At 51.6% G+C, this 24,671-nt stretch overlaps 1 non-coding gene across 1 annotated transcript; it reads right to left on the bottom strand.

Moving 5' to 3' along the window:
• Positions 1-19,986: 19,986 nt before the first annotated feature.
• On the bottom strand, positions 19,987-20,185 carry LOC139241052 (U2 spliceosomal RNA). The gene has a single exon (XR_011588773.1). It is a non-coding gene; the product is annotated as a U2 spliceosomal RNA (small nuclear RNA).
• Positions 20,186-24,671: the final 4,486 nt, after the last annotated feature.

Here is a 24,671-nt window from a genome sequence, read left to right as displayed (position 1 = left end):
ACATTCCCCCCTCCCCTTCAACATTCCCCCTCCCCCTTCAACATTCCCCCCTCCCCCTTCAACATTCCCCCTCCCCATCAACATTCCCCCCTCCCCTTCAACATTCCCCTCCCCCTTCAACATTCCCCCCTCCCCCTTCAACATTCACCCTCCCCCTTCAACATTCACCCTCCCCCTTCAACATTCCACCCTCCCCTTCAACATTCACCCCTCCCCCTTCAACATTCACCCCTCCCCTTCAACATTCCCCCCTCCCCCTTCAACATTCACCCCTCCCCCTTCAACATTCCCCCTCCCCCTTCAACATTCCACCCTCCCCCTTCAACATTCCCCCTCCCCCTTCAACATTCACCCCTCCCCTTCAACATTCACCCCTCCCCTTCAACATTCCCCCCTCCCCCTTCAACATTCCACCCTCCCCCTTCAACATTCCCCATTCCCCTTCAACATTCCCCCCTTCCCCTTCAACATTCCCCCCTCCCCCTTCAACATTCACCCCTCCCCCTTCAACATTCCCCCCTCCCCCTTCAACATTCACCCCTCCCCCTTCAACATTCCCCCTCCCCCTTCAACATTCACCCCTCCCCCTTCAACATTCCCCCCTCCCCCTTCAACATTCACCCCTCCCCCTTCAACATTCCCCCCTCCCCCTTCAACATTCCCCCTCCCCCTTCAACATTCCCCCCTCCCCCTTCAACATTCACCCCTCCCCTTCAACATTCCCCCCTCCCCCTTCAACATTCACACCTCCCCCTTCAACATTCCCCCCTCCCCCTTCAACATTCACCCTCCCCCTTCAACATTCACCCCACCCCCTTCAACATTCCCCCCTCCCCCTTCAACATTCCCCCCTCCCCCTTCAACATTCCCCCCTCCCCCTTCAACATTCACCCTCCCCCTTCAACATTCTCCCCTCCCCTTTAACATTCCCCCCTCCCCCTTCAACATTCCCCCCTCCCCCTTCAACATTCTCCCCTCCCCTTCAACATTCACCCTTCCCCCTTCAACATTCACCCCTCCCCCTTCAACATTCACCCTCCCCCTTCAACATTCTCCCCTCCCCCTTCAACATTCACCCCTCCCCTTCAACATTCTCCCCTCCCCCTTCAACATTCCCCCCTCCCCCTTCAACATTCCCCCCTCCCCCTTCAACATTCCCCCCTCCCCCTTCAACATTCACCCTCCCCCTTCAACATTCTCCCCTCCCCCTTCAACATTCACCCCTCCCCTTCAACATTCTCCCCTCCCCCTTCAACATTCACCCCTCCCCCTTCAACATTCCCCCCTCCCCCTTCAACATCACCCCTCCCCCTTCAACATTCCCCCCTCCCCCTTCAACATTCCACCCCTCCCCCTTCAACATTCCCCCCTCCCCCTTCAACATTCACCCCTCCCCCTTCAACATTCCACCCTCCCCCTTCAACATTCACCCCTCCCCCTTCAACATTCCCCCCTCCCCCTTCAACATTCCACCCTCCCCCTTCAACATTCCCCCCTCCCCCTTCAACATTCACCCCTCCCCCCTTCAACATTCCCCCCTCCCCCTTCAACATTCCACCCTCCCCCTTCAACATTCCCCCCTCCCCCTTCAACATTCGCCCCTCCCCCTTCAACATTCCACCCTCCCCCTTCAACATTCACCCCTCCCCCTTCAACATTCACCCCTCCCCCTTCAACATTCTCCCCTCCCCCTTCAACATTCCACCCTCCCCCTTCAACATTCACCCCTCCCCCTTCAACATTCCCCCTCCCCCTTCAACATTCCCCCCTCCCCCAACATTCCACCCTCCCCCTTCAACATTCACCCCTCCCCCTTCAACATTCACCCCTCCCCCTTCAACATTCACCCCTCCCCCTTCAACATTCCCCCCTCCCCCTTCAACATTCACCCTCCCCCTTCAACATTCCCCCTCCCCTTCAACATTCCCCCTTCCCCTTCAACATTCCCCCTCCCCCTTCAACATTCCCCCTCCTCCTTCAACATTCCCCCCTCCCCCTTCAACATTCCCCCCTCCCCTTCAACATTCCCCCCTCCCCCTTCAACATTCCCCCTCCTCCTTCAACATTCCCCCTCCCCCTTCAACATTCCCCCTCCCCTTCAACATTCCCCCCTCCCCCTTCAACATTCCCCCTCCTCCTTCAACATTCCCCCCTCCCCCTTCAACATTTCCCCCCTCCCCTTCAACATTCTCCCCTCCCCTTCAACATTCACCCCTCCCCCTTCAACATTCACCCCTCCCCTTCAACATTCTCCCCTCCCCTTCAACATTCCCCCCTCCCCTTCAACATTCCCCCTCCTCCTTCAACATTCCCCCCTCCCCCTTCAACATTCCCCCCTCCCCTTCAACATTCCCCCCTCCCCTTCAACATTCCCCCCTCCCCTTCAACATTCACCCCTCCCCCTTCAACATTCCCCCTCCCCCTTCAACATTCCCTCCTCCCCCTTCATCATTCCCCCCTCCCCTTCAACATTCACCCCTCCCCCTTCAACATTCCCCCCTCCCCTTCAACATTCACCCCTCCCCCTTCAACATTCCCCCCTCCCCTTCAACATTCCCCCCTCCCCTTCAACATTCACCCTCCCCTTCAACATTCACCCTCCCCCTTCAACATTCCCCCCTCCCCTTCAACATTCACCCCTCCCCCTTCAACATTCCCCCTCCCCCTTCAACATTCCCTCCTCCCCCTTCATCATTCCCCCCTCCCCCTTCAACATTCCCCCCTCCCCCCTCCCCCTTCAACATTCACCCCTCCCCCTTCAACATTCCCCCCTCCCCTTCATCATTCACCCCTCCCCTTCAACATTCCCCCCTCCCCTTCAACATTCCCCCCCCCCCCTTCAACATTCCCCCTCCCCTTCAACATTCCCCCCCCCCCCTTCAACATTCCCCCTCCCCTTCAACATTCCCCCCTCCCCCTTCAACATTCTCCCCTTCCCCTTCAACATTCACCCCTCCCCTTCAACATTCCCCCTCCCCCTTCAACATTCCCCCTCCCCCTTCAACATTCCCCCCTCCCCCTTCAACATGCACCTCTTCCCCTTCAACATTCACCCCCCACCCCCTCAACATTCACTCCCTCCACCACCGGCGCCCCCTGGCTGCAGTGTGCACCATCTACAAGATGCACTGCAGCAACTCGCCAAGGCTTCTTCGGCAGCACCTCCCAAACCCGCGACCTCTACCACCGAGAAGGACAGGGGCAGCAGGTGCATAGGAACACCACCACCTCCACGTTCCCCTCCGAGTCACACACCATCCTGACTTGGAAATATATCGGCTGTTCCTTCATCGTCACTGGGTCACAATCCTGGAACTCCCTTCCTAACAGCACTGTGGGAGCACCTTCACCACACGGACTGCAGCGGTTCAAGAAGGTGGTTCACCACCACCTTCTCAAGGGGCAATTAGGGACGGGCAATAAATGCCGGCCTTACCAGCGACACCCATATCCCGAGAACGAATTTTTTAAAAGCACTTCACAAAGCTGAAAACGAGCAGGCGTTGAGACGTTGCGGTAAAGTTCGGAGAGCTGACCAAAGGTGGTGAAACAATGACTTTAAGAAGGCTTTTAAAGATGGGGATAAAAGTAAGGGAGGAGGAGGGGATTGAGGAGGGAGCTCCCAGAAGTGGGGCCAAGGTGACTGAAGTGGAGGCAGGAAGAGGATGCGTAGGAGGCCAGAGGCAGAGAATCACGCTATGCCGGAGGGGACATACAGCTTGAAAAGGTTGCCGAGGTCGGGTGGGGGAGGAGGCCACGGAAGGACTTGCAGAAGAGGATGAGGATTTTCAACTTGAACTGTTTGGAGATGGGGAGCCAGTGTCGGTCAGCAGGAAGTGGGCGACTGGGATCAGGATGTAGATTGCGGAGTTCAGACGACTTGGAGTTTATGGCAGTTAGGAGACTGGCCAGGAGGGTGTTGAAGTAGCCGAGTCTCGTGGTGCAGGCACAGATAAGGGTTTACGTGGCAGTGCGGGTGGGTGGAGCTGAGCCATGTGGTGGGGTTGGAAATCAATGGTCTTGCTGATGCGTAAGATATGGGGTTTGAAGCTCCCTGTGGGTGCAGCAGAGCAGGTCTCCAGTCATCCTGGGTAATCCTTGTCACTGGACCAAGACCTAGCTCTGTCAGGCCTGTGTGGTGGCTGGTGTGCAACGGTCACCCCACATTAAAAAAAAACCACGCACAGGCATCTTCCACCCTTCAGGATGTAGTTCGGGACCTGGAACATTAGGTCCTTCATTGAAACACCTGTGAATTCATCCTTTTTTGGCGTGGAAGCAAGTCATCCTCGCTTCGAGGGACTGCCTATGATGATGATAGGTCTGCAAACTTGGAGATATTCCTTTCTCGTTCATGTGCTTATTGAGCTTCCCCTTAAATGCATTGTAATATATTTGCCTCATGGGTTCTTGCTTAAGAATTGCTATTGAGAACTAGTTGGTTTATGAGCAAAGGTTTAACAATCACACAACACATTACCAGTTCATCCACCAGGCTCACAACCACCTGCCTCATCGTGGATCCCCCGAACCCAACTGGCTGGGGTTTTATTGAGTCTTGTGAACATCACGTGACTGGCTAAGCCACTCCCAACTCAACAGCTCTACAACTATTTTAATAGAACATAAAATCAAGCACCCCCTTTTGGCACGGGCACGAGAACCCACAAATTACAAAATAAACTTTTACGGATACTTTAAATGAAATTAAAATTCTGTTCCCGGGGGTGATGATGCACTCCAGTCCCTCCGGCGCCCATCGAGCTGCCCGCTCCCCTCCGCACAGGATGCCCAAACATCAGGTCAACAGCTCTATAACTATTTTGTTGTTGAACATTAATACAAGAGCCCCCTGATTAAAGGGGGGCATGAAAACTGACACATTAAACAAATTAAACTCTTGACGGTAAACTTAAATCAAATTAAAATTTGGTTGCCGGGGGTGATGACGCATTCCAGTCCCTCCGGCGCCCACCTCTCGCGGAAGGCCGCGAGCGTACCGGTGGACACCGCGTGCTCCATTCCAAGGACACCCTGGCCCGGATGTAACCACAGAAGAGAGGCAGGCAGTCGGGCTGAACGACCCCCTCGACCGCCCGCTGCCTGGACCGGCTGATGGCACCCTTGGCCGTGCCCAGGAGCAGTCCTACGAGGAGGCCCTCGGACCTACCGCTCCCCTCCGCACAGGGTGCCCAAAGATCAGGAGTGTGGGACTGAAGTGCAGCCAGAATTTCAGGAGCAGCCCCTTTAAATAATGAAACAGGGGCTGCAACCTCGCACATTCCATAAAAACATGGAACACGGACTCTTCCAGACCGCAGAAATTGCAGGCAGCCTGGGAGCCCGTGAACCGGCTTAAAAACTTATTGCACAGGACTGCTCCATGCACCACCCTCCAGGCCAAGTCCCCGATAAATACTGGGAGGACTCCCGCGTTGGGAGCACTCCATTGGAGACCCCCACCTCCTCCGGACGGCAAGATGGTGCGCCATGGCGTGTCCGGACAGCAGACGAGAATTCAACAGCGCTACAACTCTTTTAATAGGAAACAAAATTACCCAATTAAGTCAAATGACCCCCAATCTGGGGGACACTCCAAACATTTTCCAACTGCCCTTTTTTTTTTTGTTTTGTGATTTTTTTTTGGGCAATAAAATCATAAATTCTTTCAAGTGCCCCCTATAAAAGGGGAGGGGGACACTAAAAACCCGGCAATGAAAACAAATTAAACTTTAAAACATATAAAATCAAATTAAAGTTTGGTTGCCGGGGGTGATGATACACTCCAGTCCCTCCGGCGCCCACCTCTCGCGGAAGGCCGCGAGCGTACCGGTGGACACCGCGTGCTCCATCTCCAGGGACACCCTGGCTCGGATGTAACCGCGGAAGAGAGGCAGGCAGTTGGGCTGAACGACCCCCTCGACCGCCCGCTGCCTGGACCGGCTGATGGCATCCTTGGCCAGGCCCAGGAGCAGTCCTACGAGGAAGCCCTCGGACCTACCCGCTCCCCTCCGCACAGGGTGCCCAAAGATCACGAGTGTGGGACTGAAGTGCAACCAGAAATTGAGGAGCAGCCCCTTTAAAGAATGGAACAGGGGCTGCAACCTCGCACATTCAATAAAAACGTGGAACACGGACTCTTCCAGACCGCAGAAATTGCAGGCGGCCTGGGAGCCCGTGAACCGGCTTAAAAACTTATTGCACAGGACTGCCCCGTGCACCACCCTCCAGGCCAAGTCCCCGATAAATAGAGGGAGGACTCCCGCATAGAGTGCACTCCATTGGGGACCCCCGCCTCCTCCGGACGGCAAGATGGTACGCCATGGCGTGTCCGGACGGCAGACGAGAATTCAACAGCTCTACAAACCGGTGAGCATACTCACAGGTGCATACATTACATGTATCTATATTATTTGCTTCAAGCACTCCCTGTGGTCGCAAGTTCCACTTTCCAACTGCTCTCTGGGAAAGAAGTTTTTCCTGAATTGCCCAGTGGATTTATTAGTGACTTTCTTCTAGTGAAGGCCCCCTTGTTTTTGACTCCTCTACAAGAGGAAACATCTTCTCTACGTCTACCCCGTCGAAACCCTTCTATGAGGTCACCCGTTTGCCGTCTCGATATTCAAGCTGGAGGAAACGGTGACTCATCCACAATCTATGGTAAGGACTGGACAAAAATAAGCAGCGTGGAAATGTGTGAGTGTTTCGAATTGATTGTGTTTGGATTGACCTGGATTTATCCCGCTCCTGATTGGTTCTGCCTCCCTCACAGTCAGCCTGGGGACCAGATACAATGTCTGCTGCGAAACAGAGGCCGAGAACTGTGTCGCGGGCGGTTGGACAAAAGGTGTGGACAAAAGATCTGCCGCCCGTTATACGCAGCGTCTGGGATTCCGCTCCACTGACTGCAATATTAACAATAAACAAACGTGGTAATAATGTTATCTTTGTTATGGCTCTTGTCACAGAGATCAGGCACCATGGAGGGGAATGTTTTGTGTCAGTATACTGGTTACACCGGTTCCCATTGTGCAAAGGGCTACATTTGTCCTCCCGCAAACTCATGGGATACAGAGATCATTATCATAGGCAGTCCCTCGAAGCGAGGATGACTTGCTTCCACGCCAAAAAGGGATGAGTTCACAGGTGTTTCAATGAAGGACCTGATATTCCGGATCCCGAACTACATCCTGAAGGGTGGAAGATGCCTGTGGGTGGATTGTTTTAACGTGGGGTGACTGTTGCTCACCAGCCACCACACGGGCTTTGACAGAGCGAGGTCTTGGTCCAGTGGCAAGGGTTAACCAGGACGACTGGAGACCAGCTCTGCTGCACGGACCTAGTGCGCGCTCATATCGCAGTGTGGGCTGGGCCCGTGCTGCCCCTGGGCGCAAATCCAGGCCGCTGACTGCAGTGCAGGCAGGTACAGCAGGAGCGACGATGTCGGGGCGGAGGAGCGGCGGGAGTTCGTAGAGGGATGTGATCGGGGCCCAGGAGAGGTGTGAGTTCGGGGCCCAGAAGAGGCGATACAGAGAATGGGGCAGCAGCCAGCACAACATCATCATTTTCTGCCGCAGCCGATCCCTTGATCACAGTGAAGGTCTGCTTTCAGGAAGTGGGCAACATTCACCTTGTAACTGGCACTGATCGCAGTAAACGAAGGCCCCCAAACTGACGGAGGAGCGCTCTTTGTACGCCCTGCGTCCTAAACCTGTCTCTGTCCTGTGCAGGAAATGGAAGCTTTCAGAGGCTGGAATTTCCCTTTGCATTTGGCGCCCTCATGTGGCGTCTTTGGATACACGTCAAACTGCAAAGCTGTGGTAATGGCACCAAAGAGGACCATCATCGTCATCGGCAGTCCCTCGCAATCGAGGAAGACTCGCTTCCACTCTTAAAATGAGTCCTTAGATGGCTGAACAGTCCAATACGAGAACCACAGTCCCTGTCCTTTCCAGAAGAAGGTGTAACCTCCACCTTGTTCCTTGAGCTGGCCTTCCCTTGCCCGCTGGGTCTCGCTTAGGGCGGCGATGTCGATATCAAAGCGTTTAAGTTCCCGGGCAACTATGGCAGTGTGGCTCAGTAACCTAACTCTCCCAGCCGAGCATCCGACTGCCTTTTGAATGTCAGTTCTGGCAGACACTTTCCAATATTTCATACCCTGTAAATAAAGAGCATCTTCTGAATAGCTCTTTTAAATAGCTCTACCCAACACAGTTAATCTCACAGATACATAGAAGCAGGCCCATCTGAGCGTGCCCCTGCCTGGCAGTTGTATCTCTTTAACTCCAACTCCTCCACACCTCTTAATACTCAGTGTGGCATTGAGGGCATCGCCTCATTGTTGTCAGGTTGATTCCTGAGATGAAGGGGTTGTCATATGTAAGGTTCAAAAATCCACGGCCGCATTTTATTGGAACACCCTAAGGACAAGAAAACCAAGATGAGATCGTCCTATACATTTTAAATGAACATTTTTGGCCAAGTAAATTCCTCAGACCAGGCAGGCTGGGAAATGTGTGGGCGGATACAGACATTGTGGAGTCTGGCTCACAAGCGAGACAGAGGCACTGGCCAATGGGGGAAAAGTGCATTCTGACAGGCCAATCAGGGGTTGAGTCGGGCCTGAAGTGGGGAAATCCTCAACCAATGGGGACTACCCGGCCCAGTTCGAAAATATGACTCACCCCTAATCAAATTATGAATGTGGACCATCATCTACCTAATTAATATGGACAGTGGACAATAGTCCTGAGATCACTGCGGTGATGGCCCATCAAAGGGAAAGCTCAAACCGATTGACTCCCAGGACTATTACAATGGACCAGCAGACTTTGAGGCACCAATGTGCACTGAAACAATACCCCTGTCCTCACACCTTCCCTGTACCTGTGACATCTTCTGATTAAATATTCAAAGCTATCTCCCCGCCCAAACTTACACAATGGACCACCAACTGAGTTTGGGCGCAAAAAGGCCAGAACTAAATTGGATACAAATATAGGACCTATGGAACCATTGATGGGGGAGAAGCAGCTGGAGCAGTAGGAGAAGGAATCGAGGAGCAGTAGCAGTCACAGACAGACAGAAACCGAGAGAGAACAGAGACGGACTGTTACCGGCTGGGAAACCTACCATCGAACGGGCCCTGGACTCGACTTGTGTGCAGAATATACAATCCAACTACCGAGAAGCCCAACATCGTCTCAAGAAGCCGAGCCGCACACCGAACAACTCTCCGAGGCCAACCAGCTGAAGAACCGGAGACCGAAGTAACTGGGAGAGGCAACATTCACTCCAGCTACCCCGTAAACCAACCAACCTAAGGCTAAAAAAAATAACTGTCAAAAGGGATGGTAAGTATTATCCCGGGGGTTCTTTTCCCAACTGTCAGCCTCGGTCAGTCAGGTAAAAAGGGGGGTGGGGGTGGTGTTGGAAATGTCTTGTAAAGATAAAATTGTGTAAGGTTTTTGTTGTGTCCGTTTCTTCCCATAGATTTTCATAGTTTATAATTGTGTGTCAGAAATGTGTTTTGATGAAGTTTGGCCTTGTTGGAAACTTACCGTGGTTAATAAATTGGACTTGCCCGTTTTTTTTTCTTCCAAGGACCACTTGTCTCTGAATGTTTTGTTTTCCCTTGTGGAAGCTCATAATCCACCAAAAGTCTGAGCTTAGAACCAGATGGGGGTGCGAGGGCGCTTCGAAACGGCCAGTTTAGTGGTCAGCGAGCCATAAGCTGCTGGACCGTCCCCTAGAAGGGACAGAGAGGCCCAATACACCAACAGCCACCAAAGACCCCCGTAATTGGGCAGAACAAAAACCCCCTACACATATGAAGAAAGGTTGAGCAGGTTGGGCCTCTACTCATTGGAGTTTAGAAGAATGAGAGGTGATCTTATTGAAATGTATAAGACTCTGAGGGGGCTTAACAGGGTAGATGCAGAGAGGATGTTTCCCCTCGTGGGGGAATCTAGAACTGGGGGCATAGTTTCAGAATAAGCGGTCGACCATATAAGACTAGGGTCCTGGTGAATCGAATAACTCGGGATGTAGAGAGGGCTTTAAACTAATTAGTAGGGGGAAGGATTCAGATGAGCGAAAACTCACAAAGTCAAAGAATAAGGAGAAGGCAATAGAGCAGGGTGGCACTGGGGGAAATGGAAACCAGAGCGTGACAGGAAGGGACAGGGTGTATAAACATAAAGGTGGATCAGAAAGTGAGGTCAAAGCAGGAAAAAATGGTAAAAACACAAATTTAAAATCTGAACGCACGTAGCATTCATAACAAAATAGATGAGTTGACAACACAAATAGATACAAATGGGTACGATCTGATAGACATTACAGAGTCGTGGGTTGCAAGGTGACCAGGTCTGGGAACTAAATATCCAGGGGTATTTGACAATTCGAAAGGACGGACAGAAAGGAAAAGGAGGTGGGGTAACACTGTTAAAAAAGGATGGATTCAGTGCATTAGTAAGAAACGATATTGGCTCAGAGGATCAAGATGTTGAATCAGTTTGGGTGGAGATAAGGAATAATAAGGGGAAAAAGTTGCTGGTGAGCGTAGTCTATAGGCCCCCAAACAGTAGCTACACTGTTGGATGGAGTATAAATCAAGAAATAATGGAGGCTTGTGATAAAGGAATGGCAATAATCATGGGCGATTTTAACCTTCATATTGATTGGACAAAGCAAATTGGCCAGGGTAGCCTTGAGGAAGAGTTCATAGAGTGTATCCGGGATAGTTTCCTTGAACAGTACATTGTGGAACCAACCAGGAAGCAGGCTATCTTAGATCTGGTACTGTGTAATGAGACAGGATTAATAAATGATCTCGTAGTAAAGGATCCTCTAGGAATGAGTGACCATAACATGGTTGAATTTCAAAATCAGTTGGAGGGTGAGAAAGTTGGACCTCAAACTAAGCTTAAACAAAGGAGACTACAAAGGTATGAGGGCAGTTGGCTAAAGTGGAATGGGAAAATAGACTAAAGAATGGGACGGTTGATGAGCAGTGGCAAACATTTAAGGAGATATTTCATAACTCGCAACAAAAATATATCCCAATGAGAAGGAAAGATTGGAAGAGAAGGGATAACCATCCGTGGCTAACTAAGGAAATAATGGATGGTATCAAATTGAAAACAAGGGCATACAGTGTGGCCAAGATAGATTTTTGGATATTAAGGGAATCAAGGGATATGGGGACTGTAGTGTCCTTACACTCTACTGTAAACTACTGTAAATCAACACGCGACACATACTGGAGACAAGGTCACTCTGTGACCTGTACCTTTATTCACAGGACCAAGAAGTGATGACCCTGCGTGGGACCTCCCTTTATATACCTGGATGACCAGGTAAGGAGTGTCTCCCACAAGTTCACCCTCTGTGGTCAAGGTGTGCATTTCTTAGGTGTATACAGTATTGCAGTGTTGTTACATGAAGATTACATACATGACATCACTTCCCCCCCCCCCAACGTCTTTGGGTCAAAGATTGTGTCTTTCAGACGGTCGACGCTCTCTCGTGGAGCGCCGCAGTTGGGGCTCTGATTGTTGAGCCTTGGCATGCGTCTTTGTCACCTGTGGTGATTCCGGCCTGTCCGGGCTGGCCGCAGGGACTGTGCATGCTGCTGAATGTTCTTGTTGCTTGTTCACTGGCGGTGGTGTGAATACCATCTCATGATCTTCCTCAGGTTCCTCAATATCCATGCTGAACCTTTTTTTTACTTGGTCCAGATGCTTGTGGCATATCTGTCCATTGTTGAGTTTTACCACTATGACCTAATTCCCCTCTTTGCCAATTACAGTATCCTCAAGCCACTTAGGCCCCAAGGCGTGATTAAGAACAAATACAGGGTCATCGATTTCTATACATCTCCCCTTTGAGTTACGGTCCTGGCACTAATTTTGGGACTGGCACTTGCCCTCAACAATGTCTGACAGGACTGGGTGAATGAGGGACAGCCGAGTTTTAATTGTGCATTTCATGAGTAGTTCCGCTGGCGGGACCCCCGTGAGTGAGTGCGGTCGGGACCTGTAGGCCAGCAGGAGGCGCGATAGGCGGCATTGAAGGGAGGGTCCTTGAATCCGGAGCATGCCCAGTTTTATGATTTGGACCGCATGTTCCGCCTGGCCATTGGAGGCCGGCTTGAACGGCGCTGTCCTGACATGTTTGATGCCATTACCCGACATGAACTCCCGGAATTCATAGCTACTGAAGCACGGGCCGTTGTCACTAACCAGGATGTCCGACAAGCCGTGGGTCGCAAAGACTGTACGCAGACTCTCCACAGTGGTGGATGTCATGCACGAATTCAATATGATGCACTCGATCCATTTCGAGTATGCATCGACAACAGTGAGGAACATTTTCCCCATGAGCGGGCCCACGTAGTCTACGTGAATACGTGACCATGGCTTGGTGGGCCAGGGCCACGGGCTGAGTGGGGCCTCCCTGGGGGGGCATTGCCCAGCTGGGCACACGTTGTGCACCTACGAACACAGTGTTCCAGGTCTGCATCAATTCCCGGCCACCATACATGTGACCGGGCAATGGCCTTCATCAGTACGATGCCTGGGTGCTCGCTGTGGAGTTCCCTGATGAATGCTTCCCTTCCCTTCTGGGGCATGACTACCCGGCTGCCCCACTGTAGTCAGTCGGCTTGGATGGAGAGTTCATCCATCTGTCTGTAAAACGGTCTGACCTCTTCAGGGCATGCTCCATGTGCGGGCGCCCAATCCCAAGTGAGGACACATTTCTTAATCAAGGATAGGAGGGGATGTCTGTTTATCCATGTTTTGATCTGGTGGGCTGTGATTGGGGAGCCTGGGCTGTCGAAAGCATCGACAACCATGACCATCTCAACGCTTTGCTCCGCTGCCCCCTCAGTGGTGGCCAGTGGAAGCCTGCTGAGCGCGTTAGCGCAATTTTCGGTGCCTGGCCGGTGCCGTATGGTGTAGTCATATGTAGCCAGCGCGAGAGCCCATCGCTGTATGCGAGCTGACACATTGGCATTGACAGCTTTGCTGTCTGACAACAGGGATGTTAACGGCTTGTGGTCCGTTTCTAACTCAAACCTTCTGCCAAAAAGGTACTGGTGCATCTTTTTCACCCCGTAGACACATGCGAGTGCTTCCTTCTCAACCATCCCATATCCCCTTTCTGCCTGGGAGAGCGACCTGGAGGCACAAGCCACAGGTTGGAGTTGGCCCTCATCATTACTCTGCTGCAACACGCACCCAACCCCATAGGATGATACATCACATGTCAAAACCAGTTTCTTACAGGGGTTGTACAGGGTCAACAGCTTGTTAGAACAAAGCAGGTTCTGCGCCCGATTGAAAGCCCGTTCCTGACAGTCCCCCCCAAAACCAATCGCAACCCTTACGCAGGAGCATGTGTAGCGGCTCCAACAATGTGCTTAAATTCGGCAGAAAGTTCCCGAAGTAGTTCAATAGTCCCAGAAATGAACACAACTCCGATGTGTTGCCGGGCCTGGGCGCACGACGGATCACCTCCGTTTTGGATTCGGTAGGCCGGATCCCATCTGCAGCAACCCTCCTGCCCAAAAACTCGACCTCTGGGGCCAAAAACACACACTTGGACTTCTTTAGTCGCAGGTCTACCCGGTCCAGTCGGCGTAGCACCTCCTCCAGGTTGTGGAGGTGTTCCTCGGTGTCACGACCCGTGATAAGGATGTCGTCCTGAAATACGATTGTTCCAGGGATGGATTTGAGCAAGCTTTCCATGTTCCTTTGAAAGATAGCGACCGCTGATCGAATGCCAAATGGGCACCTGTTGTTGACAAACAGTCCCTTGTGCGTGGTGATGGTGGTCAGTAGCTTGGGTCATGTAGGCTGAAGTGAGGTCCAACTTGGTGAACAGCTTGCCGCCTGCCAGCGTGGCGAAAAGATCCTCCGCTCTCAGAAGCGGGTATTGGTCTTGTAGTGACACTCGGTTGATAGTGGCCTTGTAGTCGCCACAGATCCTGACCAAGCCGTCCGCTTTTAGAACAGGGACGATGGGGCTTGCCCAGTCGCTGAATTCAACGGGCGAAATTATGCCCTCTCTTAGCAACCTGTCCAACTCACTCTCAATTTTCTCCCGCATCACATACGGCACAGCTCTGGCTTTGTGGTGCACTGGTCTGGCGTCTGGGGTGATGCGTATCACTACTTTGGTGCCCTTGAAAGTCCCGACACCAGGTTGAAATAGTGACTCAAATTTCTGTAGGACCTGTGAGCATGAACTTCGCTCCACAGATGAAATGGCGTGCACATCCCCCCATTTCCAGTTCATCTCGGCTAGCCAGCTCCTCCCCAAAAGCGCGGGACCATTTCCCGGGACAATCCAGAGTGGCAGCCGGTTCTCTGATCCATTATGTGTGACCACCAACATTACACTGCCTAACACTGGGATGATCTCTTTGGTGTACGTCCGTAATTGCGTGTCAATGCGTTCTAGTTTGGGTCTGCTAGCTCTGAGTGGCCATAGTTTCTCGAATTGTTGGACACTCATAAGTGACTGACTGGCCCCTGTGTCCAGCTCCATGTGTACCGGGAAGCCGTTTAATGGGACTTTCATCATCATAGGTGGCGTTTTGGTATATGGGCTGTGGATGTTTGCCACATGAACCCGCTGAACTTCAGCGTCCATTGCTGTGTCCCAGGCATAACCCTGCCTTGCAGACCCTTCTTGTGGTTCATCTGCTTCGTAAACCAGCCTCGTTGCGGGCTTCCTGCTCATCTGGCTAAATGTCCACTGAAGTTACAATTTCTGCAGATAAATTGTTGAAACCTGCAGGTTTTTGCAGCATGTCTGCCCCCGCACCCCCAGCATGAGCTGAGATTGTTGTGAACAAAAGGGCTGTTACCAGGCATTCCTCTCTGATTGTCTCTGATTACTCTTGAGCACTCTGTTAGTGGGTGTCAATGGCCCCATCCCGGGACGCATTGTCCCTTGTGATGGTGTAAATGTCCGTTCAACCTGCCATTGTCTCTGTTGAGGACCCACTCTAGAGTCTGTTACTGCCTAGGTGGTGTCGAATTGCCCTTGCCTGCCTGTGGGGTTCTGAGTCGCGTTTACCATGTTAACTCCCTGCTCCATTGCCACGTTGGGAGCAGAGTTGCGCGCGTATATGATCTTGGTTTCCTCCTCCCCCGCCATGAAGGTTTGAGCCATCAATGCCGCTGCTTCCAAGGTCAAGTCCTTGGTCTCAATTAGCTTCCTAAAAATCCCGGCATGACCAATGCCCTCAATGAAGAAATCCCGTAACATCTCCCCCCTGCAGGTGTCTGTGAACTTACAGAGGTTGGCCAAGCGCCAAAGGTCCGCAACAAAGTCCGGTATGCTCTGCCCTTCCCGATGTCGGTGTATATAGAATCGGTGTCGGGCCATGTGTATACTGCTCGTCGGTTTGAGGTGCTCACCGATCAGTTTGCTGAGCTCCTCAAAGATTTTGTCCGCCGGCTTCTCGGGTGCGAGCAGGTCTTTCATCGGCGCGTATGTCTTAGGTCCACAGCTGGTCAGTAGATGCGTCCTTCGCTTGTCAGCCACTGCATCTCCCAGCCAGTCCTTCATGACAAAGCTCTGCTGGAGCCTCTCAACGAAATCGTCCCAGTCCTCACCAACACAGTACCGTTCCTCTGTGCTACCGGCGGCCATTCTTGTGAGTCGTTGATCCTCGTTTCTCGTCGCCAAATGTTGTGTCCTTACACTCTACTGTAAACTACTGTAAATCAACACGAGACACATACTGGAGACAAGGTCACTCTGTGACCTGTATCTTTATTCACAGGACCAAGAAGTGATGACCCTGTATGGGACGTCCCTTTATATACCTGGATGACCAGGTGAGGAGTGTCTCCCACAAGTTCACCCCCTGTGGTCAAGGTGTGCATTTCTTAGGTGTATACAGTGTACAGTGTTGTTACATGAAGGTTACAGTTACATGAAGGTTACATACATGACAGGGACAGTGCAGGAAAGTGGAGTTGAGGTCGAAGATCAGCCATGATCTTATTGAATGGTGGAGCAGGCTCGAGGGGCCGAATGGCTTACTTCTGCTCCTATTTCTTATGTCCTTATCTCATGACATGTCCCGTGGGTTTGACTTTTTCTGGCGTCCATCAGATCGAATATAATTAGTGCCGTAACTTGCTGGAAGTACGAGCTGATAATGGCACGGTGTGGGCCTCTGGGATTTTAGTGAACGACAGGACTAACAGTCTATCTCCGTAACCAATGAGATGTAAGGATTGAGAAAGCAACAGATGAAGGAAATAGAGCAAATTAGAGTCAAATCAGAAAGAGAAATAAAGAGAGGGGGAAAAGATTGGATTAAGAGAGACACAGAAAGGAAAACATTTAAAAAAAAATTAAAATCTCCAAGAATAATTTACTACATGCAGGAATGAGACTCCACAGTTTAAATTGTTCCCTTTCTGGGCTGGAGAGGTTGAATGGCGTTGCATTAACAATTATCACAGTGTTAAAAGGTACTTCCGCTGTTTAGTTCCAGCCCTAACTTTCTGTGGCGGGTTTAACGGGCGATTAATGAGCAGATCCAGCAAGTTCTTAAAAATAACAGGGAGGTTGAGGGCCAAGCAATCGGCAGAGTGGCGCAAATCGAGCAGCAAGTTCTGGAGATTCGCAACTCACAGCGTATCTCAATCCCCAGAACTTGCCGGCCAGTTCTGCGCAGTAATAACGACGGGCGTTGATAACACACGGGACGATCTGGCCCAGTGTGGTTGCCTGCCATTCCTCTGCCTGCTATTTTAACAGAATCAAGAATCGCTTTATCCTAGAGGGGCTAACCCCCTGAGCCCAAATAGCAGACAGGAGAACGTCATACAAACACTTTGGTCGGGCAATTCCCGGGGCCTGCTCCAGCTCTGCTGCCATTTCTGTGCCAGGCCCATGGTGCAACTGTTGTGTATCTGTAAAGCATGCACTCCCATGTTCCATCACCAGGGAGCTCACCCCCTGAAGTCCCAAAGGATCCCAGCATCCCTTGGGAGCACTGTATATAAGCCGGCCCCCAAGGCCTCTTCCTCACTCTGGAGTATCTTATTAAAGACTGAGGTCACTGTTACTTTAACCTCCCTGTGTGCAGCCTCACCTGTGTTAGGAACACAACAACTGGCGACGAGAATACAAATCCAACGCAAAGATGCAGCAAACTGTGGGCATCCTGGAGAAGTTCTCGGAGGGTGAGGATTGGGAAAACTATGTCGAACGGTTAGACCAATACTTTGTAGCCAACGAGCTGGACGGAGAAGGAAGCGCTGCAAAAAGGAGAGCGGTCCTCCTCACGGTCTGCGGGGCACCGACCTACAGCCTCATGAAGAATCTTCTGCCTCCGGTGAAACCCACAGATAAGTCGTATGAGGAACTGTGTACACTGGTTCGGGAGCATCTTAACCCGAGGGAGAGCGTGCTGATGGCGAGGTATCGGTTCGACACGTGCCAGTGATCTGAAGGTCAGGAAGTGGCGAGCTACGTCGCCGAGCTAAGGCGACTTGCAGGACAATGTGAGTTTGATGGCTACCTGGAGCAAATGCTCAGAGACTTTTTTGTACTGGGCATTGGCCACGAGACCATCCTACGAAAACTTTTGACTGTAGAGACACCGACCCTTAGTAAGGCCATTGCGATAGCACAGGCGTTTATGTCCACCAGTGATAACACCAAACAAATCTCTAAGCACACAAGTGCTAGCAATGTTCATCAATTAACTGGAACTGTGTTTGCGAGCAGAAATGTACAGGGCAGAACCCACGAGTCTGCAACTGCCAGCAGGCCTCAGGTGACCCAGATGACTCAGAGTCCCCAACAAAGGATGAATGCAAGGCAATTCACACCTTGTTGGCATTGAGGAGGCTTCCATTCAGCTTATTCATGCCACTTCAAAGGGTATGTTTGCAAGAGCTGTGGAACAATGGGGCACCTCCAACGAGCTTGCAAACGAGCTGCAAGCTCTGCAAAACCTGCTAACCACCACGTGGCAGAGGAAGATCGGTCCATGGTGGATCAAAGCAATTTCGAGCCTGAAAGAGAGGAGGCAGATGCTGAAGTACACGGGGTGCACACATTTTCGGTGAAATGTCCAACTATAATGCTAAACGTAAAATTGAATGGCTTACCCGTAGCCATGGAACTGGACACTGGCCCTAGCCAATCCGTCATGAGTAAAAAGATGTTTGAGAGACTGTGGTGCAACAAGACATTCAGTCCAGCCCTGAGCCCCATCCACACGAAACTGAGAACGTACATCAAAGAGCTTATCACTGTCCTGGGCAGCGCCATGGTCAAGGTCACCTACGAGGGCACGGTGCATGAACTGCCACTCTGGATTGTCCCGGGCGATGGCCCCACACTGCTTGGAAGGAGCTGGCTGGGCAAAATCCGCTGGAACTGCGATGACATCCGAGCGCTATCACATGTCGATGAGGCCTCATGTACCCAGGTTCTTAACAAATGTCCTTCCCTTTTTGAGCCAGACATTGGAAACTTTTCTGGGGTGAAGGTGCGGATCCACTTGGTCCCAGAGGCACGACCCATTCACTACAAGGCGCGAGCGGTACCTCACATGATGAGGGAGAGAGTGGAAATCGAGCTGGACAGGCTGCAACGTGAGGGCATCATCTCCCCAGTGGAATTCAGCGAGTGGGCCAGCCCGATTGTTCCAGTATTCAAAAGTGATGGCACGGTCAGGATTTGCGGCGATTATAAAGTAACTATTAATCGTTTCTCGCTACAGGACCAATACCTGCTACCGAAGGCAGACGACCTATTTGCGACGCTGGCAGGAGGCAAGACGTTCACCAAGCTCGACCTGACTTCGGCCTACATGACGCAGGAGCTAGAGGAGTCTTCGAAGGGCCTCACCTGCATCAACACGCACAAGGGACTGTTCATCTACAACAGATGCCCGTTTGGAATTCGGTCATCTGCAGCGATCTTCCAGAGAAACATGGAGAGCCTACTCAAGTCGGTACCACACACGGTGGTTTTTCAGGATGACATATTGGTCACGGGTCGGGACACCGTCGAGCACCTACAAAACCTGGAGGAGGTCCTCCACCAACTGGATCGCGTAGGGCTGCGGCTGAAGAGGTCGAAATGCGTCTTCATGGCAACAGAAGTGGAGTTTTTGGGGAGAAAGATCGCGGCGGATGGCATTCGGCCCACAGACGCCAAGACAGAGGCTATCAGGAACGCGCCCAGGCCACAGAATGTCACGGAGCTGCGGTCGTTCCTGGGACTCCTCAACTATTTTGGTAACTTCCTACCGGGGTTAAGCACCCTTTTAGAGCCCCTCCATGTGTTATTGCGTAAAGGTGAGAACTGGGTATGGGGAAAAAACCAAGTAATTGCTTTTGAGAAAGCCAGAAACATTTTATGCTCCAACAAGCTGCTTGTATTGTATAACCCGTGTAAAATACCTGTGATAGCATGTGACACGTCATCGTACGGAGTCAGGTGTGTATTACAACAAGCTAACGTTGCAGGGAAGTTGCAACCTGTCGCCTATGCTTCCAGGAGCTTGTCTAAGGCCGAGAGGGCCTACAGCATGATTGAGAAAGAGACATTAGAGTGTGTGTTCGGGGTAAAGAAAATGCATCAGTACCTATTTGGCCTCAAATTTGAGCTGGAAACCGATCACAAGCCCCTTACATCCCTGTTCGCTGAAAACAAGGGGATAAATACTAATGCCTCAGCTCGCATACAAAGGTGGGCACTCGCGCTATCAGCATATAACTATACCATCCGCCACAGGCCAGGCACCGAGAACTGTGCGGTTGCTCTGTCGGCTACCATTGCCCACCACGGGGGTGGATTTTTAAAAAATGTTTTATTCGTTGCCAATCTTTCCAATTCTTTGTCAGATCAACTTGTCAGATCACAAACACCAGAGGTCACCTTGGGCCCATTCAAGGATCACTCTGCGCCAATGCTCTTAGCCAAAAGGCCTAGAGCCAAAGCACCGTTCCTGGAAGTACTGCAATACCAGGTTCGTGCCATGGAGGTGGACGGGGCAGGCCCCCCACCCACCTCCTATTTCCAAAAAGCATAGGAGAACCACCTTCCTGATCCAGGGAGAACCACTTTCTGGTCATGGTTACTCCCCTGTCAGGTCAGTTACGCATGATCTTAGCCAAAAGATCGAAGGGGTGGAAATAGCGCAGCCTGCAAACTTGTTGATGGTGGCACAGCCCGCAGACTTGTTGATGGTCATGGAAGCGTTTGAAAATGATAAATCACTTGTCACGGCCCGCCAGATTCGGACTTGGACCAGCCAAGATCCTCTGCTGTCCCTAGTAAAAAACTGTGTACTGCATGGGAGCTGGGCCAGCATCCCCATTGAAATGCAAGAGCTAATCAAGCTGTTCCAGCGACGAAAGGACGAGCTGTCCATTCAGGCAGACTGCCTGTTGTGGGGTAACCGCGTAGTATTGCCCAAAAAGGGCAGGGAGACGTTCATCTCGGATCTCCACAGCACACACCCGGGTATAGTAATGATGAAAGCGTGTGGTGGCCCGGTATCGACTCTGACTTAGAGTCCTGTGTACGGCAATGCAGCGTGTGTGCTCAGTTGAGCAACGCGCCCAGAGAGGCACCACTAAGTTTGTGGTCCTGGCCCTCCAGACCATGGTTGAGGATCCATGTCGACTATGCGGGCCTGTTTCTCGGTAAAATGTTCCTGGTGGTGGTGGATGCTTTTGCAAAATGGATTGAATGTGAAATAATGTCGGGAAGCACCGCCACCGCCACCATTGAAAGCCTGAGGGCCATGTTTGCCACCCACGGCCTGCCTGACATACTGGCCAGTGACAACGGGCCATGTTTCACCAGTGCTGAATTTAAAGAATTCATGACCCGCAATGGGATCAAACATGTCACCTCGGCCCCGTTTAAACCAGCCTCCAATGGGCAGGCAGTACAAACCATCAAACAGAGCCTTAAGCGAGTCACAGAAGGCTCACTCCAAACCTGCCTGTCCCGAGTACTGCTCAGCTACCGCACGAGACCCCACTCGCTCACAGGGGTGCCCCCGGCTGAGCTACTCATGAAAAGGACACTTAAAACCAGACTCTCGCTGGTTCACCCCAACTTGCATGATCAGGTAGAGAGCAGGCGGCAGCAACAAAATGTAAACGATGGTCGCACCACTGTGTCACGGGAAATTGATTTGAATGACCCTATGTATGTGCTAAATTATGGACATGTCCCAAGTGGATCGCGGGCACGCTGATAGCTAAAGAAGGGAATAGGGTGTTTGTAGTCAAACTAGACAATGGACACATTTGCAGAAAGCACCTGGACCAAACGAGGCTACGGTTCACAGACTGCCCTGAACAACCCACAGCAGACACCACCTTTTTCGAGCCCACAACACACACCCAAAGGATCAACGACACCACTCCGGACCAGGAAATCGAACCCATCACGCCCAACAGCCCAGCAAGGCCAGGCTCACCCAGCAGCCCTGCAGGGCCAACAACACGCCAGCCCAGCGAGGGCACAGCCAACACACCAGAACAGACATTTGTACCGAGGCGGTCCACCAGGGAAAGAAAGGCTCCCGACCGCCTCACCTTGTAAATAGTTTTCACTTTGACTTTGGGGGGGCGGAAGTGATGTTGTGTATCTGTAAAGCCTGCACTCCCATGTTCCGCCACCAGGGAGCGCATCCCTTGAAGTCTCAAGGGATCCCAGCATCCCTTGGGAGCACTGTATATAAGCCGGCCCCTAAGGCATGTTACTCACTCTGGAGTGTCTTATTAAAGACTAAGGTCACTGTTACTTTAACCTCCCTGTGTGCAGCCTCATCTGTGTTAGGAACACAATAGCAACGTCCCAAAACACTTCACAACCAGCAAGTTGCTTTTGAAGTGCAGCCACTGATCTTGTAAAAGAAAGAAAGACTTGCATTTATATAGTACCTTTCACCACCACCGGATGTCTCAAAGCGTTTTACAGCCAATGAAGTACTTTTGAAGTGCAGTCACTGTTATAATGTGGGAAACGCGGCAGCCAATTTGTGTACAGCAAGCTCCCACAAACAGCAATGTGATAATGACCAGATAATCTGCTTTGTTTTAGTGATGTTGATTGAGGGATAAATATTGCCCAGGACACCGGGGAGAACTCCCCTGCTCTTCTTTGAAATAGTGCCATGGGATCTTTTACGTCCACCTGAGAGAGCAAACGGGGCCTCGGTTTAACGTCTCATCCAAAAGACGGCACCTCCGACAGTGCAGCGCTCCCTCAGCACTGCACTGGGAGTGTCAGCCTGGATTTATGTGCTCAAGTCCCTGGAGTGGGACTTGAACCCACAACCTTCTGACTCCGAGGCGAGAGAGTGCTGCCCACTGAGCCACAGCTGACAAAATTCCCCAATGCATAGAAAATCCCCAGCCATGGCTCTGTCCCCTTTGCTTCACTGACCTATAAAGAGTGGGTCGAGGTACCGCCCTAACAAGGCTGACTGGGAACTATTACGCTCATAATAAAGGATGAAACTGAGTACTGTAAGCAATGAGTAAGTGTGACCTTAGTTCCTTTGATTAAACTCCAGAGTGCTGGTACAGCGTGGGTGACCTGCTTATATACCGTGCTCCCAAGGGATGCTGGAATCCCTTGGGACTCCAACAGGTAGGCCCTCTGGTGGTGGTGTAATACAGGTTGCAAGGGGTTAAATACTTAACATCACTCCCCCGTGAATAGTACACTTATTTAGCAGGTGAGACGACCTGAGGCTTTTCGCTCCCTTGTTGATCGTCTCGGTACAAATGTGGGTGTGGGTGAGTTGGTTAGTTCTTCATTGGGCTGTTGGGCAGCCGGCCTTGCTGGGCTGCTGGGGATGGTGAGTTCAGCTTCGTGGTCAACCATGATGTCAGTTGTCATGTGTGTGTGTTGGAGGGTCGAAGTTGGTGGTGTCCTCTTCGGGTTGTTCGTGGCTGTTTGTGAATCACAATTTGGTTTGGTCCAAATGCTTTCTGCACGTTCGTCCATTTGACCTGAAACGCCCTACTCCCTTCTTTGGCTATGACAGTGCCAGCAAGCCATACAGGGTCCTTGACTTCAATATCGTGTGGCAAGTTTGCGCGATCATGGTACATGTTTTGTTGATGCCGCCTGCCCTCGACGTGATCATGGAGATCAGGGTGGACAAGAGAGAGCCTTGTTTTTAGCGCCCTTTTCATGAACAGCTCGGTTGGGGGAACCCCGGTGAGTGAGTGGGGTCTGGTGCAGTAGCTGAGCAGGACTCGGGACAGCCGGGTCTGCAGGGAGCCTTCTGACACATGTTTCAAGCTTTGCTTGATGGTTTGGACTGCCCGTTCTGCCTGGCCGTTGGATGTGGGCTTGAACGGGGCAGATGTGACGTGTTTGATCCCATTGTGGATCATGAATTCCTTAAATTCAGCACTGGTGAAACACGGCCCATTGTCACTAACAAGGACATCAGGCAGGCCGTGCGTGGCAAACATGGCTCGTAGGTTTTCGATGGTGGCGGTGGACGTGCTTACAGACATTATTACACTCTCAATCCATTTTGAATAAGCATCCACAACAACTAAAAACATTTTGCCTAGGAATGGGCCCGCAAAGTCAACGTGGATCCTGGACCACGATTTGGAGGGCCATGACCACAAACTTAGCGGTGCCTCTCTGGGTGCATTGCTCAGTTGAGAGCAAGTGTTGCACTGGCGCACGCATGACTCTAAGTCTGAGTCGATGCCAGGCCACCACACATGGGATCTGGCTATAGCTTTCATCATTACTATGCCTGGCTGGGTACTGTATAGGTCGCGTATGAACGTTTCCCTGCCTTTCTTAGGCAAAACCATGCGATTACCCCACAAAAGACAGTCCGCCTGTATGGACATTTCATCTTTGCACCGCTGGAACGGTTTGATCTCATCATGCATCTCCGCTGGGATGCATGAGGACACAGTTTTTTACCAAGGACAGTAAAGGATCCTGGCTGGTCCAGGTCCTGATCTGGTGGGCCGTAATGGGAGACTTTTCGTTTTCAAATGCATCCATCACCAAGAGCAAGTCCGCTGGCTGTGCCATTTCCACCCCGGTGGTAGGCAATGGCAGCCGACTGAGAGCATCTGCGCAGTTCTCTGTGCCCAGTCTGTGGCGGATTACATAGTTGTATGCCGACAGCGTGAGTGCCCATCTTTGGATAAGGGCAGAGGCATTGGTGTTAATCCCTTTGCTCTCTGAGAATAGAGATATGAGCGGCTTATGGTCAGTTTCAAGATCAAACTTGAGACCAAACAGATACTGGTGCATTTTTTTCACCCCGTAAATGCACGCCAGAGCTTCTTTTTCAATCATGCTGGAGGCCCTTTCGGCCTTGGACAAACTCCTGGACGCATAGGCTACCGGTTGCAATGTTCCCGATTCGTTAGCCTGTTGTAACACACACCCGACCCCCGTATGACGACGCATCGCAAGCTAGCACTAAAGGTTTACATGGGTTATACAGGACAAGCAGTTTGTTGGAACATAACAGATTTCTAGCTTTCTCAAAAGCAGCCTCTTGTGAATTCCCCCATACCCAGTCGTCTCCCTTGCGCAGTAGCGCACGTAGGGGTTCTAGCAGGGTGCTTAACCCAGGTAGGAAATTACCAAAATAGTTAAGG

Source organism: Pristiophorus japonicus, chromosome X, assembly GCF_044704955.1.
Source record: "Pristiophorus japonicus isolate sPriJap1 chromosome X, sPriJap1.hap1, whole genome shotgun sequence".
NCBI lineage: Eukaryota > Metazoa > Chordata > Chondrichthyes > Pristiophoridae > Pristiophorus > Pristiophorus japonicus.
The sequence above is the reverse complement of the archived record's forward strand: the minus strand, read 5'-3'. Positions and strand labels throughout refer to the sequence as shown.